The sequence below is a fragment of the Columba livia genome, chromosome Z, assembly GCF_036013475.1.
Source record: "Columba livia isolate bColLiv1 breed racing homer chromosome Z, bColLiv1.pat.W.v2, whole genome shotgun sequence".
NCBI lineage: Eukaryota > Metazoa > Chordata > Aves > Columbiformes > Columbidae > Columba > Columba livia.
Genome location: NC_088642.1, coordinates 59263366 through 59283165, shown reverse-complemented (window position 1 = coordinate 59283165; position 19800 = coordinate 59263366). Strand labels below are relative to the sequence as shown.

The 19800-nt window shown below is 39.5% G+C and overlaps 1 long non-coding RNA gene across 1 annotated transcript; it reads right to left on the bottom strand.

The window, feature by feature from the left end:
* Positions 1-14118: 14118 nt before the first annotated feature.
* LOC110356867 (uncharacterized) lies at positions 14119-17119 on the bottom strand. The gene is made up of 3 exons (XR_002410185.2): positions 16935-17119; positions 16734-16819; positions 14119-14682 (listed from the first exon to the last, which is right to left on the bottom strand). It is a non-coding gene; the product is annotated as an uncharacterized LOC110356867 (long non-coding RNA).
* Positions 17120-19800: the final 2681 nt, after the last annotated feature.

Here is a 19800-nt window from a genome sequence, read left to right as displayed (position 1 = left end):
ACCAAATAACTGGATAAGTTCTGCTTATCCACTTGAATAAGAAATACACACAGTGATTTAGAAGACCAGCTGAAACTCATTAATACCAAATTAACATTTTGAAATTGAGTACTTAAAATTCATATCACATCACACATTTCAAAATTTGAAAATAATGTTTTTTGTTAAGCCAAATATGCACACATGAGAAGTCCGTATGAAGATGGACCTTGGAATTTAGCTTAATTTATACATTATATTTATAGGATGTAAGTGTTGAATTCCACTTACAATGAAGCCAAAAGAGAGACCACAAACCTTTAGCAGTAGAAATACTGCTATGGAAAAGGTAGTAGGACAAAGTTCTTAAACAACACACCTCCTGGTTTTCCGAAGACGCTTTCAAAGCTCTGCTTATTTCCACTGCCTCAATGCTTTGCACATGTACATTCCTGCTATTATAAGGAAAAGATCTATTTTTCTGTGCTTTAATAAGCCAGGTCTGTGCTGTTTCTGACCATATTTACAAATCAGTAGTACATCAGTCAAGCAACTAAGGGCAGTGTTTGAGCTCTACATGTGTAGCATTTTTTCTATTGGTATCTGTGAGTTGTTCTCTAGTCTTTCTCCTGTGAGTGTTGTGACAGAGGCAAATCTGAGCCGTTGTTCACACCAGTGATGTACATGCCTTCCATGGGACCAATGTGATGGAGCCCAGGAAATGTGGCTCTGCAAGCTGTTGTGGCTGGAAGGGGTCCCTGCCCTCATGTAGACCTGCAGGGGCAGAGTCTTGAAGTTTCTGTGTGCTGTCTGGCTCCATACCTCTTCCTTGGAGGTGGCAGAGGGGAGGGGAGATATCGGCACCCACAGTCTATCTTTCCATCTTCTGCCTGTGTGTCATCATGGTGCCATCCAGAAGAATTGTTGGGATGTGACCTTGGTCCCTTTAAACATACATCTCGGAATGACTACTTGCCCTTCTCAAATTAGTCCATAGTTTGCAGTTAAGGTACTCTAAGTATTTTAACAGATCTTACATTATTTTTTCTGTACCTCAGGTTAGAAAGACTCTCAGCTAGTCTGTAGAAGCAAGCCTTTGTTCCTTGCTGATAAGAGGCAAGACCTTTCAAGGGCTATTAAATACTGTGTTTTTTTCTTTGTACTGCATTTGAACAAGGTGTTACTGTAACTCTGACTCACGGGGGGGAGGAAGAGGAAATTGGCATTTACTGTGCTCTGTGCCCTGTCTCTGAGGTGTTGCTGGAGGTGTTGTGTTAGTACACTTGTTGGTAATGAAATGCATAAAGGTACTAGCTGTTCAAACAGCTGTAACCACATGTTTAGCATTTCCCTGATCACTGGGTTTTCTCTAATCCTAAGAGGAAAATTCAAGCCTAAACATAAAAACGACAAAAAAACCCCAACCCAAACCAAACTAACAAACCAAACAAACACCAATAAAACCAATCAAACAAACACTCCCCCAAAAAAACAAACCCCGATCATATTAGAAAGCTTTTGCCATGTCAGTAGACAACAATGTTGTGCCAAGCAAAGATGGTGGTGGTCAACACACAAGCCAGAGCATGCACATCAAGAGGTGACTTTTCTGCTGTCCTGCCTCAGAGCTATCCTGGGCAAAGCCAGCTGAAATGAGGGAAAAATGGTTTCCAGTGAAATATGAGGTGAATCTGTTCTGAATTTGTAACATGTCTGAACCACCAGCCAGGGACTGCTGAGTTATGTACATTGCTCATAGAGCATAGAAATTCTTATGCTAGAAATGTTGAATTCTTCAGTATCGAGGCTGCATGAGAGGGGCAGCCTATGGATGCACGTTGCATCAGAAAGATTCCCCGTGGTGAACTCAAGTCAGACTGCCTTATTTGCTCTCTGTTCTCTTCAAAACATTTTAAACTTTTTTTTATAGAATGTTTAATATTTCATTATTTCCAGTGGATAAAAAGAAATGTTTGCTCTGAAAAAAATGATAACGCATAACTTATTCTCTCCAAGTCAGTGCTGCCAGCCTCAAAAATGAATGACTCTGATATCTTCACAGAGCAGATTTTGGTATTTTTTTTCAGAAGAATGGAAAGTACATTTTTAATAAAGCTCTTGTGATGAATTTGTGGCTCAAAAATAGCAGGCTAAATCTTGCTTCTGTGCTGTCAGACCAGAGTCTGCCAAGTAATTTGCCTATATAAACAGTGTAAGAGCAAAAGGCCTATTGTAAAGCTGATGATTTTATTATTCGCTCTCACTTCCTTTCCCACCAATGGCTTGCTTCCCCTGCAAAACAAGGCTATAATGGCAAATGCATATCATCTGGTTGCATAAGAGCTCCATACAAGATACCCTTCAATTCCCAACTCTGCTTCCCCAGAATAAGGGCTATACATGTTTTCATGCTGAAACTTGATTTGCAAAGGCTTCAGCATTGTCCCTCTCTTGCAGTATCCCAACACAATCACATTATTATGAAGCATAGAAATGCACAGCTGGATTCTGCCCTTATGTTGAACTCTGTATGTTCCTACTGATGCAAGAGGATTTATTTGTGTGGGAGTTAGGGCACAGTAGGAGGTTTGGTTCTGAAAGCAGTCTATAGTCCTGTACCTACATTTCTCCATACACCCACTCCTCTGTCACAATACCAAAGCAGATCTACACCGTTGATACAGGAATGTGGAAAATGCCTTCCCTATTGCATAACTGAAAGCTGCAGCTCAGTTTTTCACTGTTGAAAATAAGCAAACATGGATTCTGCTGAGCTTTTCTTTGACAAGGTTAGGCTGGCAGCCTTTCCCTAACTCCACACCAGGAGTGCACTCACTGCCCCCATCAGATGCCCTGACTGTTTTCTGTATCCAGATGTTTCTTAGGCTGTAGGATTTGCCTGTGGGGTCTCCAGGGGAGGAATATGCTAGCTCATTTCCAACCTTGCAACCTCCTTTCATTATTGTGGTGTCCAGGATTTGGTCATGCTTTCATAATTGTGAAGATCTCCAGTTGACTTCTAATAACATGATCCCATTCAAGACCTATAGATGGATGTTGGCTTCACTGAAAGAGATGTGAAACAATAAGTCTTGCTCCATCTACTTTCCTTGCACTAGCAGGGCGTTGTAAGGAGAACTGCCATTGCCATGCCTTAGCCCACCTCCACTGTCATCTCTCTCCTTCCATTGCAGTGTTTCTGGTTTACGATGTTACATATTTCCCCACAGGCAACACGCAACACACTTCTGTTTTCAGAACACACCAGATCCTGATGTTTTGGCTGTCATGGGGAGAAGCAATTCAAATAAATTTACCAGGTCTGATTCAGAAAGAACCTAAATCTAATGCAACATGATAGAGCATACAACATTTTTTTGTCTCCCTTTGCTGAAAAGTTCATCATTGTTCTAGCATAAACATGTCTACTGCCTGCAATAACAAACGGCATTAAGAATAATTTTCTAGTTCTGTGAACGCTGTTATTTTACAAAGTTCTTGTGAATACTTATTCAGCTGCAATCCCTCTTCCCATATAGTAAACTTCCTGTACTAGTTTTGCAAAACTGGTCATTCTTAAATCAAAATAAAGATAAATGGTAAAGTGGCTTCATCTGCATATATCTGATGTGCAACTTATACCACAGTACATTCAATTACTGGATTCTACACCTCATGATTTAAGTGAACAAGGTCAACTCACCTCTGAAGGCTTTCTGGAAAAATCTTATGCTGCTATTCTTTTTACATCAGTAGATTCAGAGAAGTACAAAACTAAAATAATAATGAAAAAAAATCCTGTGGATTGTTTGTTTCAGGAAAAAAAAATCTACTTTTTTCTTTAATGATTAATTTTGTTTCATGCCACTTCCAGTATTTATTTCTTCATTTGTTTTACTTAAAGTTGGTTTTTATTTTGACTTCCCTCACGTGTCCTTCACTTTACACAAATCTTTCTGAATAGTGTTTAGAAACCTTTCTCTACTGTTCAGTAAATGGTTTTGAGGCAGACTTCTACTGAAGGTGATAATCAGGGGTCTCTCACATGGTGGTTGGAGTACATATTTTGACTTCACAGTGTCACAGTATGTTTGGGATTGGAAGGGACCTCAGAAGATCATCTAGTCCAATCCCCCTGCCAGGGCAGAATGCCTAGATGAGGTCACACAGGAATGTGTCCAGGCGGGTTTTGAATGTCTCCAGAGAAGGAGACTCCACAACCTCCCTGGGCAGCCTGTTCCAGTGCTCTGTCACCCTCACTGAGAAGAAGTTTTTTCTCAAATTTAAGCGGAACCTCTTGTGTTCCAGGTTGATCCCATTACCCCTTGTCCTATCATTTTTTTGCCACCGAGAAGAGCCTGGCTCCATCCTCATGGCACTCACCCTTTATATATTTATAAACATTAATGAGGTCCCCTCCTTAGTCTCCTCTTCTCCAAACTAAAGATCCCCAGCTCCCTCAGCCCTTCCTCATAAGGGAGATGCTCCACTCCCTTCATCTTTGTTGCCCTGCACTGGACTCTTTTCAGCAGTTCCCTGTCCTTCTTGAACTGAGGGGCCCTGAACTGGACACAGTATTCCAGATGGGGTCTCACCAGGGTGGAGTAGAGGGAGCTGATAAGCAAACGTGGAGGTTTAAAATGGGAGGGGGGAAAAAAGGAATAAATAAGCCAAAGAATAATTTCATCAAACTTGCCTACACACCAGAGAATAGTCAACTGGACTTATTCAGTGTCTTTCAGTGGTTTCTCTAAAATAAATAATATATTTATGCATTGAAACAGCAAATATCTTTAGAAACATTATTTTTCTGTCTTGTAAATTAAAATCTGTCTTCAAAAATGCTAAATAAGATCATTTTGACACACTTTGGAAAATCAATAATGATATTAGAAGCAATAAACTTCCCTTGCAATTAGTTTTTCATTCTTTCTTATACTGCTGTGAATTGTGACATCTGGCAACCCCACTGATTGAGTTATGGTTTATTTTCTATGCAGATCTACACTTTGCTAAATACATTTGTTAACTCTGTGTGGAGGAAGGATTCTTCTCTGTACAACAGGCAAGTGAGCCATAAAGTCATGCTGTTCCTGGAAAACTGCTGTTCATCACCTGTGGGGAGTCCTTCCATGAGGTAATTTTACTTGGAAACACCATGAGGGAGTAGAAAAGCCTGTCCTGTGGTTCGTGTGATATAGAGGAAAATGATAATGTATTTTAAAAACTTGCTAATATGAGCAGTGAAAATGCTGGCAAGCTGAATTAAAGTCATGTGATGAAACATAGTAGTACTGCTACAAGGCCACCAAGTAGCCATGACTATGTAAATAAGAATATTACACAGAGTCTGGCTGCAGAGAATCTACTGCAAGTCCCAGCTGGTAGCTAATCAAATGATTCAGGGATTCTGAGGCTGGGTTAATGTCATGCATTTACACAGATAGCTATCCCCCTTGGTCTTTAGCTCACTAGGACATCTAGACTAGTTCTGAAACTTCTAGCTCCTTTCCTGACAATGGTCTTGATAGTATTTCCAAAGTTTAATATAAAAAGATTTGTCTTGTTAATACTTTATAATAGCAGTAAACAAAACTTATCTACCATTTACCTGCCATAATGAGTGCTCTTGTGTTTTTATTGCTTTCTTTTTAAGCCAAATATTTGGGAAAATATTGTGACTCCAGGCCTGATTTATCCAACTATATTCTTTTTCACTGTAATTTTGTGTGCCAAGCGTAACAAACACTAACATAAATAAGCCATGGTCTTCACATTCTCACAGAAATGTGTTACCTATCTGCTGAACAGCAGGGTTACAGCATTGCAGAAATGGTCTCAAAGGGGCTCAGAAGACCTGCAATAAGTTACTTTCTTGTAAAGTGGATGAGAAGGTGATGATCAAGTGAGAAATTGTGGGTTCATAGACAAAAAAACTCACCTGGGGGTTTGTGCAGGGAAGAGCAGATGTTTTACAAAGGGATCTGAAGGCAATTAAGCAAGAGATCTGTTTGGTCTAGAGAGAGCATTATTTCACATTTTCACTAAAGGACAAATAGTATTGCAAGAAAGAGGACATGTTGTGGGACTAAACTCTTTATCAGCAAGGGTAGTTTCTAAAGTTGTTACAATACAGCTCTGTTAATAAGTGAAGCTGTTTATGTTAATGACCCAGGCAGTACCCATAATTTGTGATTCTGAGTTTATTCTGAATTAAAACTGATGACTGTATGTCGTGGTTTAACCCAAGCTAGCAATACAACGACGATAGCTACTCACTCACCCCTTCCCACCTCCCCCACAACAAGGGAGAGAATCAAAAGGGGAGGGAGAAATGTGGATTGAGATAAACAGTTTAATAAAAATAACAAAATACTAATACACTACTAATAAATATATATATAAAACAGAAATAAAATATACTCAAGGCAACTCCCCACGAACTCTGTCCACGCTAAGCAGCCAGTCCGAGGAAGCGATACCACAGTCCTGAACAGCCAATCCCATTAGAGAGAAAAAAAGGAAACAAGGCAGAAAAGCCCAGAGGTCTCTGCAAAATGGCAAAAAGCTGTGCTAAACGTGCCGACCAAAACTCCCCTGGCTGCCCTCCAGAGCAAACAAGAGCAAGAACGCCCAAAAGAGCAAGAGAGAGTGGAAGAACCTGATTCCTTTTATATATGAAACATGACGCTAATGGGTTGGAATACTCTTATTGATCAGTCTGGATGCCAGTCAGCTCTGCCCCATCCATGCCCCTCTTCCTTGATGCCTCACACCTGTGGGCAGAGCAGTCAGAGTGTCCGTGGCTCTCAGACCAGAGCAATTAGAAACATTAACTCTGTCCTGGGGTGTTATCTCTTGTTCTCAAACTGAGTCCAAATGATGAGTGTGCTAGCTATGAAAAAGAAAGGTTTGTAACTGCGTGAAGAAAATTAACTCATTTTCAGTCAAACCAGCACACTGTATGAAGATGCAGTGGAGTGTGGGGTTTTGGGGGGTTTCAGAAGAGAATTTGAGTGCCTACATATAAGAAATAATACATTCTAAAAATGAAAAACTTCTACTAGGGCATTTATGATGGCCAAGTGTTACAAAGGCAAGCAGCTCAGACACAAAGACAGAAATATTTCAGTGGATTTCCTTGCAATTTTCCCTTCTGTTTTCCTCTCTCAACAGCAATGTCTGGTCCTGCATTAAAACCATAAGTAACCTATCCTCTGGTGTGGCCAGTACATGTTAAACAAGATTAGCAGTAGAAGGAATTAGGGTGCTGCTCTCTTAGGCAAACAGAAACAGGGAGCTGCAAGGTTCTGTGGGCAGCAAATTTCCTTCAGCAGGCTTTGCACACTTAGGCTCACACGCTTTGGCTGTGCTGGTAGCCTGATGAAGGTTACTTCAGTTGACACTGAGGCCCAAGTAGGGCACCTCTGTGAGGGGTTCTCCCACCCCAGCCGGTCTCCATAACTGTTTAGGGCCCTCCCACTTGCCATTTCCAGGGCATGGCTCGCAAGGGCTGTTCAGATTCAGACTTGCAAGAGAAAGAAAATTTCTGCTGACATGTCTGGGAATGGGATGTGGTCATCTGCCAGTGCTTTACACTCTTTTGGTGACTTCCATGTACTAATCTCATGGGAGAACAAGCTGCTATAAATGCCGTTTCTAACCAATTTCCGTTTTTTTCAGAAGTTTGCAAGAAATGAGGGGGCCATCAGTGTTGTCACAGCATAACTACTTCTCTTATTGCTTTTTCCTGTAGATAGGGAGGAAGAAAGAGGAAATTGTGAATGAAGGTATTCTGGATAAAATGCTTATGTTGATGGAAATTGCTGGAATGGTTCTCTGAGATGACCAAGTGGAATCCCCTATTTTAGTGTCTCATTTTTATTCAAATAACAGAGGTAGCCTTCCAATACAGGTTAAAATTTTCTGTATTGACCAATTTTGAAAGATTTTGTCCAATAACTGTCTTTCTTTCTGTGACAGCTCCATTAATACAACACCAGAATTAAGCCTCACTACAAGAACAGTCTGCCTGGCACCAGCAATGAGCAGAGAGAGGGAGGAGAGCACAAGCATATTTCTCCTTTAGGAGCATTCTGGGTTTGGGATATCCAGGCAAAACTGACTCAGTGTGATCCTCTGTCACACTCTTAGCCTCCTGCTAACAGGAACGATGTATCTTAATGAGACCTCCTTTGCCTGAAAAGGCACATAAAAAATAAAAGGCCTTAAATTGTTTTTGGAATAGCAAGTTTAAGTATCTAATGTTACCTCTGGATAACTTGCAGGTTAAGAACAGGAGATACAATATATTGTAGCAGAGGTGGAAAAGTCATAATTTTTAGATGTCTGGTAGTGACTTTAAAAAGTGATTATGGACTAAGTCATTCCTCCATGCACCATACCTGACTGTAATAATCCAAATTGCCTGTGACTTATGATTATATTTGGCAACAATCACCATTTCCCACTGTAGCATGAAATTAACACTGTGGCTGTGGCATTTATTGAACACAAGGGAGCTGATTATAGCTCCATAAACTCAAAGACAACGTCTGCTATTACTTAATTAGCATCAGTATCTGTGCATAAATTAGAACAGCATTTACAACCATTTCCCTGGTTGAAGGTCTTCACTGTTACCATTTTCACAAAGTTTTCACTGTTACCATTTACAATTCAAAAGTAACCTTAGACTTGCGATATATAAGTAAAAACAAGTTTGTCTTGCAAGCTGGCTCAGTGCATTTCAGAAATCTTGTTTCGCTGGTATAATATTTGCTTAGTATACATTCCTTTGAGTCTTTTCTAAAATTAATTTTCATATCAAATAAATCTACGCGGAATTATCAATTTTCTTTTTGTTGATTTCTCTCTTTTCTTCCTCCCTTGCACTGCCACTCACCAAATAAAACTTTTGTTTGGCTACTAGTGCAATACTTTCTTTGTTTAAACACAGAATCATCTAACACTGTCAGAAAGGAACCTTTTCTCTATTTGTTTCTTTTGAGAAAGCTTTTCACAAAGGATGTGCTTTTATGTTGTGAATTAGTGAACAGTATTGCAGATATGAACTCGATTTAGTTCAAATACTTGTCCGTTTGCAAAAGGAAATTAGGTAGCAGACAAATGCAGGCTAAAAGAGCTTAACTGCATTTTGCCCAGGAATGGCTTTGTTCAGGATCTGAGGAGCGCAGGCTGGGAGGTCAGTGGTGTCCTGCTTTCAGATGGAGAGAGAAGATACTCTGGGGTGAACCAGAGGCAAAAAGTGGCCTGAGAGGAAGGCTAAGAATAGAGGAAAAGTAAATGGAAGTGTTTCAAAGTGTTTGCTATACAAAACTTACTCACTGTCTTTTCTGATATAGTTCTTTTCCTCTTTCTTTTATTTTATTTTTTTTTTTCCCCCTACTAAAACTGTGAGATCTTTCTTTGTTTGACACTCTAGGCATATTTTTACACACTGCAAGAGAATTATCTTGTTAAAAGATAAGTTCTATGTTAAACATGTCAATATCCTATACGAAAAAATGTCTTGCATTGCTCTGGTTCATATCACCCATTAATACTTTTTGACTTTTCTTTTGACTTTTAATGAGGAATAGAGAAATACTATATCAGTGAGTTTGGAGTTTCTGCTTATTTTAAGCAACTTTAGTGTTCCTGGATCACCTACCAGTGGAGATAATGTAGCATTTCTGCTGCATCACCAAGGCAGAAGATTATGAATTAAAGATTACATTTTTATTCCCTTAACATTAGATTCAAGTATTTTTGGAACATAAATTCTGGGGGGCTTTTTTATCAAATGAGAAATGACTCCATGCTCCTCAGTCTGCTCCTTATGGGACTGTCTTCCCTAAAACCAGGGAAAATATGCAATATATTATAATGATTAATTTACAAAAGTTCTATTGAAAATATTCTGAAAGTGCTAGGAATTAAACATCAATAAAAAGTGTGAGAATAATTGGCTAAACATAGCTCAGGATAGTCAAAACTATTAGTAGTATACGAGAAAATGTGTTCGCATTTTCTGCTTGCGCTGTTGCTTTAGAACGATGTTTCTTCTAAAAAGTATTTTACCTCAAAGTTATATAGTTTGCAGCTAACAAAGAAGCAAAATACTGTTGCTTTTCTCCACTCATTGTTTCTTGCCAGTAACTCATGAGATTTTTGGCTCCTGTTCCTGACTCTCTGCCTGTGCCTGACAGTCAGTGATTCATACTAATACACAAGGGCAACCTGAGGTTATGCGTGTACTCTAAGAATTGCAAGCAGAATCCTTGCTCTCCTCCCAAAACCAGAGATTATTCTTGTCTTTCTCTTGAGACATTCATCAGAGTTGTCCCTTGACTCCCAAGTGGATGAAGGTCTCAGGACTGATTCTCTTCTGTGAAAGTGAGGATGTGATGTGGTTCTGAAAGGTATATTGCCTTCCAAATTTGGCTGTAGGCAGGATTTGTTCCCAATGAAATAACTTAACAGGAAAAGCAGGGAAGAAAAAAAAAGAAACAAATCTCTCCCACACTACTGTATCTGTTTAACCACAAATGAGACCTTGATGAATCTTAGGAAAAATAACTTGGAGAAAAGCACTGAATTATATTTTTATCAGTACATTGTTTTATTGCACGTTGGTTTTGTTTTTCACTTTAATCCAGTAACAATGGTGAGTCTGCATGACTGTAATTTACACACTTCTCTTCAGTCTGGAAAATTTAATTTAATTTGGCTTGTATCTTCACGGTGTTTCTCTTCAATTTTAAATGATAGCCTAAGGGTTGATTTTATTCATTTAACCTCTCTCATGACTTTCTTAATATCAGGTAACTTCTATTTTACAACATAACTGAATAGTCATAACTGAAATCCAGATGACTTTTCAAAAAAATCAAAGGACCAGTGTCTTCACCTTCCTTATTGAGAAAATAAAATGTCTAATTAACTGCTTTCCTAGTTCAATTATTTTCCATGTTTTGGTTGATCAATGATACTATGAGAAAGTTAACATGGTAGAGCATAGACTGTTGCCCGGTTGAACAGGGAACTGCTGGGCAAACTCAAGTGGAAGAGGAGAGTTTACAGATCATGGAAGGAGGGTCTGGCCACCCTGACAATGTAAGGCTATTGTCAGCGGACGTAGGGAAACAACTAAGAAAGCTAAGGTCTCCTTAAAATTAAACCTGGCAAGAAGGGTCAGGGACAACAGAAAGAACTTCTTCGAATACATGACAGATAAAACCAACACCAGAGGCAATGTAGGCCCACTGATGAATGAGGTGGGTGCCCTGAAGACAGAAGATACAGAGAAGACAGGGTTACTGAATGCCTTCTTTGTCTCTGTCTACACTGCTGGGGGCTGTTCTGAGGAGCCCTGTACCCCTGAGGCCCCAGATGAAGTCAGGACAATGGAGTTTGCCTTGGTTGATGAGGACTGGGTTAGGGAGCAATTAAGCAATCTGGACATCCATAAATCCATGGGTCCAGATGGGATGCACCCGATGGTGCTGAGGGATTTGGCTGAAGTCATTGCTAGACCACTCTCTATCATCTTTGACGACTGGTGGGAAGCGGGAGAGATGCCTGAGGACTGGAGGAAAGCAAATGTCACTCCAGTCTTCAAAAACAGCAAGGAGGACCTGGGTAACTATAGACCGCTCAACTTCACCTCCATCCCTGGGAAAGTGATAGAACAACTTATCCTTGTTGCCATCTCAAGGCCATTACAAAGGGTAATTAGGGGCAGTCAGCATGGCTTCACCAAGGGGAAATTATGCTTAACCAAACTCATAGTCTTTGACAAGGACATAATGAGGTGAATAGATGATGGCAAAGCAGTGGATGTGGTCTACCTTGATTTCAGTAAAGCATTTGACAAAGTCTCCCACAGCATCCTTGCTGCTGAACTGAGGAAGTGTGGTCTGGCCAATCGGGTAGTGAGGTGGACTGCGAACTGGCTGAAGGAAATAAGCCAGAGAGTCGTGGTCAGTGGGTCAGAGTCCAGCTGGAGGCCTGTATCTAGCGGAGTGCCTCAGGGGTCAGTAGTGGAGCCAGTATTATTCAATATATTCATCAACTACTTGGATGAGGGAATAGAGTGCACCGTCAGCAAGTTTGCTGATGACACCAAACTGGGAGGAGTGGCTGACATGCCAGAAGGCTGTGCTGCCATTCAGTGAGACCTGGACAAGCTGGAAAGTTGGGCAGGGAAACAATTAATGAAATATAACAAGGGCAAGTGTAGAGGCTTACATCTGGGCAGAAACAACCCCAGATTCCAGTAGAAGTTGGGGAACAGCCTGTTGGAGAGCAGTGTTGGGGAAAGGGACCTGGGGGTCCTGGTGGACAGCAGGATGACCATGAGCCAACACTGTGCCCTTGTGGCCAGGAAGGCCAATGGCATCCTGGGGTGTATTAGAGGGGGGATGATTAGTAGGACAAGAGAGGTTCTCCTTTCCCTCTACTATGCCCTGGTGAGACCACATCTGGAATATTGTGTCCAGTTCTGGACCCCTCAGTTCAAGAAGGACAGGGAACTGCTTGAGAGAGTCCAACACAGAGCCACAGAGATGATTAACAGAGAGGAGCATCTCCCTTATGAGGAAAGGCTGAGGGAGCTGGGTTTCTTTAGCTTGGATAAAAGGAGACTGAGGAGTGACCTCATTAATGTTTATAAACATATAAAGGGTGAGTGTCACAAGGACGGAGCCATGCTCTTCTCAGTGACAACCAATGATAGAACAAGTGGCAATAGGTTCAAGTGGAACACAGGAGGTTCCACTTAAATATGAGAAGAAACTTCTTCTCAGTGAGGGTGACAGAGCACTGGAATAGGCTGCCCAGGGGAGTTGTGGAGTCTTCTTTGGAGACGTTCAAAACCTGCCTGGACACATTCCTGTGTAGCCTCATCTAGGTGTTCCTGCTCTGGCAGGGGGATTGGACTGGATGATCTTTCGAGATCCCTTCCAATCCCTAACATTCCATGATTCTGTGATTCTGTGAGTCTTTTATACCTTGTCGAGGTCAAGAAAACACATTAAACTTAGTCATAATCATGGGGTGTTTCAGTTGTTGAGCAGATGATCCACTATTGCAATCAACTTAAATAAAGATGAATCAAGCTAGCTAAGCATTGTCTCAGGTACTTAGCTTTCTAAAATTCATCCGTACCCTAAGCCAGGCAGTACTTCAACAGCTGACATAATGAATGGTAAAGGTTATAGGAAAGGTGTCCAGGAGCAAGGGTGACACACAACACAATCACACTAGCACTGCATGGCATTGCATATTCAGTACCTGCCTTTCAGGTGGAAGGTGACTTTGGAAATGATGTCCCGTATATTAGTCCTCTTCTGCAAACAAAATGTCAAGTTCTTGAAGAAGGAGCTGACTTTCTGTGAAGAACTGGTCTGGGAAGCCACAGGCATTTCCCCTCTGCAACAAACCAGGAACAGATCTTACAAGAGAGTATTTTCTTTCCTGGTTGGGCATGGTGACCTCTGGTTGCATGAGATGAAGAATCCCACACTGTGAGAAGATAAGTAAGATCCTATTAATTGCTTGGGCTACCATGGCTAGAATTTTGCCCTTATCATTTTTTGGGACCCAAATTTTTAATCTTTGATGTCTAAATGCAAATATTTAATATTTTTTAAATAAAAGACAAACAGAGTAATTACGCTATTGGCTGTACCTTTTCTCCACTTCTTTTCTCTTCCTCTGGTTTTCTAAGCAGACCTTATTTCCACCAGCTCCACCAGTTCCACATAATCCTCTCTGATTTTACTGCATGCTAAGATGAAAAAAAATATATCTTCTCTATCAAAGTAGCAGAAGTAAGAGTGTATGTTTTCCTCCTGCTTGTCATATTGATTAATATAATCTACTACTGTAAATACAGAGTGGATTTGGATCTTGGTAGACTGATTTCTAGATTTCTAGGCAGTTAAAAATCTGGTATGCAAGTCTGTGGAGAGCAAAAGTCCATAATATATATTTTGGGAACTGGAAAAAAAAGTTTTGTATGTTTAAGATAAAATTCTACGGCTAGTCCTGCTTGTTCGAGTGCTCACATAATTATACGTGTCATCCAGGTATCTGCTTTGCTTTTCCTCTTTGGGTTTGTTTCATCAGCAACAGCTTGCTGCGGAGTCTGTATACTTGTCAAGGCCGAGAGCTCTCTTTTTCCTTCTGTATTCCTATAGAATGCCAAGTGTTCTTGTGAGTGCTCTAAAATAGTAACAACAAATAAGAATAAGAGTCCTGTTACTTTTTTTCACATGGGGATTGACAACAATAGAAATTGTTGAAGGCTTCTATGAAAATATACTGCATTTAAGAACCAGGAAATAACATTCATGATTTAAGCTTCTTTTATTCAAGTGGTAGTTTATTACGTGTGCTTCTTCTTTTTTGTTTTTTTTTTTTCCATTTTTATTTTACTGTTGCAGGAAATAATGTCATTTCACATACCCCAGAGAGAGACCTAGAAGGGCTATAGTAAATAATAAACTGCTAAATACATCAGATTCAATCTGCCTTTTGCATATATCTGCCATGTTTTATTCTGTCCATGTTTCAGCTGTTCATCTACTGATGACAAAAACTCCCACTGGTGTAATGCAAGATGTCCACAGGTATTACAAATATCCCTTCATAGATCTCCATTGAGGGATACAGTGCGGGTTCAACTCAAAGTCAGTCCTAAATTATAGATACAAACAAATGTATTATTTGCATAGAGAGTGACAGTTGGTCCCTTAGTTAAAGAAAGATTTATAAAGATCTTAACACCAGAAGTAATGTATAAAACAAAACAATAACTTCATTTTTCAGGGAGAACTGTTTGCCCTCTCCAGGAAATATGTCTTACTTTGGTGAATTGTGAAGGGAACTTGAGGGGAAGGGAGGTGCACAGAAAGTGCACTTAAGGCTTCTTATATGAAATGTCTGACAGTAGTAAAGCCTGGTGGATATCCCAGCTTTATGGAGAAGATAAACAAGGAACAACAGTTTTAACTGCAGATTCTGTACATTAAGGAGGAAATCAAAATGCTTCCTTTTCAGTTACCTGTATGTTTATCAGTGCAGTCCTGTCTTTTACTCTAATCAAGCACAGCTTATCTATAAATGGTATCTCTTGGTAAAAAAAAAAAATAAATTCTCAACTGCTAGTAAGGGGAAAAAAATTCAATACTGTTGTGGGGGTGCAGGCTGGAGGACCCTGACATTGCAGGAGAGAACAGCTTCTTCACAGAACACAATTATGAAGACTGATGCCTCTGATAAACTGTGAGGCTGGCCAGGTTAAATTAGAATCCAAGTTCATAGACAGCAACAAAATGTACTTAAGTTTATGGAAGGAGAATGTTATTAGCTAAGAATAATGATTTTCTTTATATCCAAGCTGATATCTGGTTTCATTACTTTAAAATGCCTGTAAAGATGTCTTTATGCATTGTGTGGTCTGTTATTTTATTGATTGCCTTGATTCCTTTCTAATGTATATCAGATCCTTGTGAATATAACTCCACTGCTAAAAGAAAAAGGAGAATTGGACTGTGGAGTAAACCTGCTTCGTTTACTCTACTAGAAGTATGGAAACAAACTCTGACTTCTATAGATTTATACTGTGTTTCTCTAGAAGCATACTCTGTCTCTGGTGTTTACACTACTGGAAGGATGTTTTCAGTCTACAGATGTGCACTGGAGGGAAAAAATAATGTAAGAGAGATTTAGGATGAAGTATTCATACAAGAATGAACACTTTTTTGCAGTGCAGAATCATGCAGCTGAATTTAAGCAGTATGGACATCGTATATTAACTATCAGCAGCTCCCCAGATTGCCACATGATATAATCCAAAAGCTGGCCTTTCAGGTAAAACTGTTCTGATAGCAACTGCAGATACATGTGTGTTCTCACCTTTAGCTAAAATCTGTCTGTAAGTGTTTAATATATACAATGATGACAAAACTTGCATAATAGGGGTTTTTTCCATCCGCAGTCTTGGGAACATTATTTGAATAAGTTAGGCTATTGTTTGAATGCTCCAAGAAAGCTTTGTCTTTCTGCTCTGAGTGTTCTTAATAATTTTTATGGACTCTTGGTTATCACAGCAGTACAGCAACAGCTTCAAAGGATAGATGCAGACAAAAATCCCATCAGTTGAAGAGAAGTGAAGCTTATAACACATTTTGTGAAACACTCAAAATGTCCCCTTTGCAGTGAAAGGGAATTTAAACATTGACTGTCTTGCTTGGAGTGATCCTGTTTGAAAGTGTTCTTACTACAGTCTTGTTAGTTCTCTTCATGTGTGTTTCTGTCTCTTAGAAAAATATGTTACATAACCTGATTCCTTGCTGGACACAGCAAGATTCTAAAATCATAAATTTCTCTTCACTTCCAGCCATGAAGAAAGATGCTGTGTTTTTCAACGTTGGTGCACGCTGAATTTTAATGAAAATAAGAATAGTTTACCCATTCATACAGTGAAGAAATTATTAGTAGACTGTGGTATTTTTCACCCCATACATTTCATCTGTAAATATATAATCCATACTTCAAACCCACAATTATTCACATTGTCTATTTCTTGATGACATGGTGCTTTACCCCCTGCCCCACCTCATGCTATAATATGTCCCATTAAAGGACAACCTACAGGATTTCTCATCAGTGGGACCAAAGACATGACAATTCATGAATGGGTCTTGATACAAATCTTTCAGGTTGAATCAGAGAGCCAAAGTTACCTTTTTGCTTTCTTCAGTGTACTTTCTGGATACTAGCTGGTTTACAGGACCATAATCTGAAGTGTTTTGGTTATCAAGAAGAATATCTACAGAAAAAAAGCATTGAAAAGGGAAAAAAAAATCTATATATTTCTTTCCCTGTAGATGGGCTGGTGAAATAACATGTAGCTTTACTTTGCAGTAAAATAAAATTTCTGGTACCTTTGTCTTCTTCCTTCAAACATACTTAATCTGTTCCTCCTGGATAGGAAGAAGAAAAGGGATGCTTTCATGTAGAGTCAGCTCTTTACTGTTGAATATCTTAAGGAATAGTTTTCCTTTCTTCCTGTCTCCTGGAAGGATCCAATGCAGAAAAAGTTGTTGAGTTTTGGGAAGTGCAAATGTGAGATTCCTTCTTTTCAACTTTTTCTGTACACTTAGATTATATGGTGAATGTCTCATTGCTGCCAGGCTGTGGGTTTTCTTCCGCCTTGTGAAGAAACGTTTGACAGTCTGTACGATAAGCCCCCTTCCTGCTTAGGGATAAGAAACAGATAAATCTTCTTTAAAAAGGATTAATAGTGCAAAGATTCTTCAAAATAGCTCAATCAGAATCCTCTTATTGAATGACCACCTGAAGATAACTTATTCAGCCTTGATGCCTATGATGTGAGTATTTGATAGTTATTTAAAAACCAGACTTCTCTTAAGTATCTCAAGCAGGCTAACCATACGTAGAGGTGTTCTGACTGCCATCATCTTTGTTGGGCAAATATGTGAATTAGGTCCTCATTTATGACAAATTGAGCCCTAAGTTTTACTGGTGCAAGTCTCAATGAAGTTGATGTCACCGGGAAAAGCAGAATAAGTTCCTAAAACACCATCTTCTTGGAACTGGAAGTGTCTGTATTTGATAATTCTTTTGTCACATACTAGAAGGATATAATGGAGACAGCTTTGCCAGAACAGTATTTTTCTTGTATCAAAATGATATTGAGCTGACAAGTATACTCTGTACACATCTCCTTTCCCTTCCCCACCCGCCTTGAAAAGACTTGAACATTTGATATTGAAAGATGTGACCAATGTAAAACAAACAAACAAAACCACCCACCCAAACAAACAACAACCCTCCTCCCCCCCAAATATTGCTTATTTTATTGCTGTCTCTGAACATCTGTCCAGATGTGCATGAGAAAAGCACACCTGGTGGTCAGTACTAACAAATAAATTTACAGAATTGGTGGCCTAGGTGGCACAGTGAATTTGTTGCGTGCTATTTGATCCATGAAAGCGAGACAGTCTCAATTTAAATCCTTTCCTCACAGAAAATTGCTCTGGTAAATTGACTCTTGAGGCCCAAAAGTGAATTGATTTGGTGGTTACTGACAAATTATTTGTTTCAAATTCAGAGTTATTAAACATCAGGGACCAGATTAATTCCCCATTAACTAAAGTGAAGTAAATAAGACTGCCAAGGAAGTTTTATGAAGCATTGCTGCTGACCCATCTGAGGAGCAGAAAAGCATAACAGCATGAGCAGTGTGGGAAAGACCACACACCTCCCATTCAAATTTATGCGAATTCTGTCCTCTTTGATTATACTTTTCATTGTCTGGATAGCTGAATAGTCTTATCAATAACGTTTGCACTAGGTGCCTACATGGTTTTCTTATATCACAAGAGTTTGGCCTGTGGCAAAGGACCTAATGAAACACAAACTGGAAGTCTGGAGCATATTTGCATTAAAGACAGGGCAAAATTTGTCAGTTAGTGAATATGTAAACACAGTGAGTCATAAATTAAATGTGTTTGAAGAAGTCCTTTGCTATATGATTTTGATGACTGATATTTGTGCTTGGTAGTATTTGAGTATGTAGGAGCATTTTCTGTAACACTGGTTATTCCTTAGTGACAGTCTCTGCAGTTTCAGCTTATATATTTGCTAGGAGGTGGAAAGAGCCAACAAGACCATCACAGAGATTAATGAAGTACAGATAAGCAAGGCTTGAACTGGACTCCTCTGCTTATAAGCAAAGCAGAACTTATTTTTGAGTTTTACTAATTTCAGAAATCACTTTCATGTTGGTTGCTATTCATACTGAACTCCAATGTTAATTTTCTCCCCTGTTCTTTTCTTTTTGCTTGGAAAACCATCACCTACAAATAAGTATTTACATCATAATGTAAAGTTCCTTTTCTTTTCTAAAATGCTCCAAAGGAAATGTTTTCAGCCAGAGCTGGTTTTATAGACTTTCTTGTGACAGGACTTGTGCAAGTAAAATCTCAAGTGGCTAGTAATAAGCGTGCAGAATACATACATACATACATACATACATAAAAACTAGCTAGCACACCTCTCGGCCCAAGACGAATGTCCTACACCTATAGAAAGGTACCAGATGCTCTGCTCTGCTATGAATGTAGTGCATTACTGCCGATTTCTTTGCCTGTGAAATGATCTCTACCAGTTTGGCCAGAAAATGTCATACTATCTGGCATAGTATCTTACAAAATAAATGCTCTAAGCTGTGTTTCCAAACGGCAATACTGCCTGATCAAACAGGAAAGTATTCTTGAGAGCTGCCCACCCAGAGAAAGTATACCACTCAAAGAAGTCATAACTAACATCCATGTAGGCCTAAAACAGGTTTCCCTGCAGAAGGCAGGCTGTAAAACTACCTCTTAGTATTGACTTTCCTTTATAGAATTGAGTTGGTTTAATTACGGACAATTACTGTAATTTCCATATAAAAATCAGTTTTCCAGAAAGCTCAGTGCATGCAGAATGAGGCTAATATCTGAGAATTGTCTAAGAATAATCTCCTGTCAATATTGAAAGGCTGATGTAACAGTTTGATAATATTAATTACAGTACAACAATTCAGTAATCCGAAATAGTTACAGATAGTGGTCCTGAAGGTTCTGCTTATTGCTAGTGTAAAATTTCCCCATCGTGGGTTTGGATCTTCTCCACATCTAAAGCAAGACAGTCATGTTGCTTGGTGACTACACTTGGTGTGTATTGTGGGCCTTCTTCTCTCTGTTTGGCAAAGGCTCCAGAAACTTTTTTCCAAGTATTTTCCAG